We start from the raw sequence: 1784 nt of genomic DNA, 5'->3' as shown, positions 1-1784 counted from the left end.
AAATTCGTGACCGGTTTTTTTTGGTATGGAAGGGTGAACATGCACTCCAAGCTCCTAATATAATTATGTAAAAGAGCTTTCAATTTTTAAAAAATAAAAAATATCAATCTTATTTCATATTAATAATGATATAGGTTCATTTATAGTTTGATGGAGCACTTAGAGTTGAGCAGATCTATCAATGTTATCCACCCATATAGAAGATATAGATATAGAGGGCCTTGGTATGGAGAAGCTGCTACCTTTGAGCAGATCTATCAATGTTATCCACCCATTTATACTGACAAACCAGAGCTTGAAAAAGCCAACAAAATTATAATGCCTCCTTCTGCCCTTTCTCATCTGATATCTCAACAAATAGAGTATCCAATGCTTTTCCAGCTTCAGAATACCATCACAGGTCACATCTCACACTGTGGAGTACTTGAATTCGTGGCTGAGGAGAGTATAATTTATATGCCGCTTTGGATGATGGAAATATGCTTCTACAACCAGGAGATGCAGTCAAATTGAAGCATACCACTCTTCCAAAGGGAACATGTTTGAAATTGCAACCCCACACAAAAAATTTCTTAGACATATCCAACCCAAAATCTTTCTTGGAGGTTTCTCTGAGGAACTTCTCTTGTTTAACCACAGGGGATACCATTAAGTTAGATTACAACAACACCATATATTGTATAAATATAGTTGAAACAAAACCTGAATCTGCCATAAGTGTGTTTGACACAGATCTGGAAGTAGACTTTGCTCCTCCTCTTGATTACAAAGAACGTGAAAGGTTGCCATTAAATCCTGCTAATATCTGCACTACCACATCTAGTGCAAGAACAACAAGAGAAAATACGACATCTACAGAGCATCAAGAAAAATCTCAATGCAGATTTACTGCTTTCACTGGAGTTGGAAGGCGTCTGGATGGAAAACCTCTATCACCCAAAAGTCCGAAAATTAAATCAGCAAGGTCAAGATCCCCTTCAAGAGCTCCAATACGTAAACCAGTTAAGCTTGTATTTGGTGGCAACACCGTTCAAACCCATGCACTTGCTATGGAATCTGGAAAGGTGGCGGCACAGAAAAGTGAAAAGCAAAGTGAAGAAGCTGATAAATTCCAACCTTTTACTGGCAAAAAGTATTCTTTAAAAGATTGATCAGTTGCCGATTCTTTCTCGTTCTGGATCTCTGTTCTTACAATGCAAACATTATTTAAGGAGCTGGAAAGAGTCAAAAGGCAGTCACCTATGCTACATAAAAATGGTTTTATTCTGAACATGTTATTGTTTTCCAATACTCTGTCAATTGTCTGAACAGGCAGTTTTTTATGAATCAGTTTGTAGTTCTCTGCATATATGATATTTTCTATTGATTTTGTTAATTCTACTTTTCTTTTCATTTTGTTTGAAGTATTAATTACAAAAAGAGGTGGATCATTAAACCAACCAACTTATGTTACAGCTGATCATAAGTTGGCCAAGGTACCAGCGAGGAAAATCATACAATCAGAATAAAAACGGTTCTCGATTTGGTCACAAATCAAGTAGCTTGAGATAAGTGTGGGAAATACTTGCATATTTTTCTTTTCAATATTAGTTTTTTTAAAGATAAGGGCCTTAGATATATATCTGATCTATTAATTGTTCTATTCATATCTAGTTGGCCAATTTGATTATAAATGCTTCACAGATATGCTATATGCTCTATTGTTGTTGAGAATTTTTTCGCTAAATTTCTGTCTTTGCTTTCCTCTTCATAAAGGGATTCCCAAACTTGAATTTGTTTTAAAC

The 1784-nt window shown here is 35.4% G+C and overlaps 1 pseudogene; it reads left to right on the top strand.

The window, feature by feature from the left end:
* The first annotated feature begins 234 nt into the window (after nt 1–234).
* Nucleotides 235–1151, top strand: LOC131067266 (uncharacterized; annotated as a pseudogene).
* Nucleotides 1152–1784: the final 633 nt, after the last annotated feature.

The sequence above is a fragment of the Cryptomeria japonica genome, unplaced genomic scaffold (genome assembly GCF_030272615.1).
Source record: "Cryptomeria japonica unplaced genomic scaffold, Sugi_1.0 HiC_scaffold_160, whole genome shotgun sequence".
In the NCBI taxonomy this organism is placed as follows: Eukaryota; Viridiplantae; Streptophyta; class Pinopsida; order Cupressales; family Cupressaceae; genus Cryptomeria; species Cryptomeria japonica.
The sequence above is the reverse complement of the archived record's forward strand: the minus strand, read 5'-3'. Positions and strand labels throughout refer to the sequence as shown.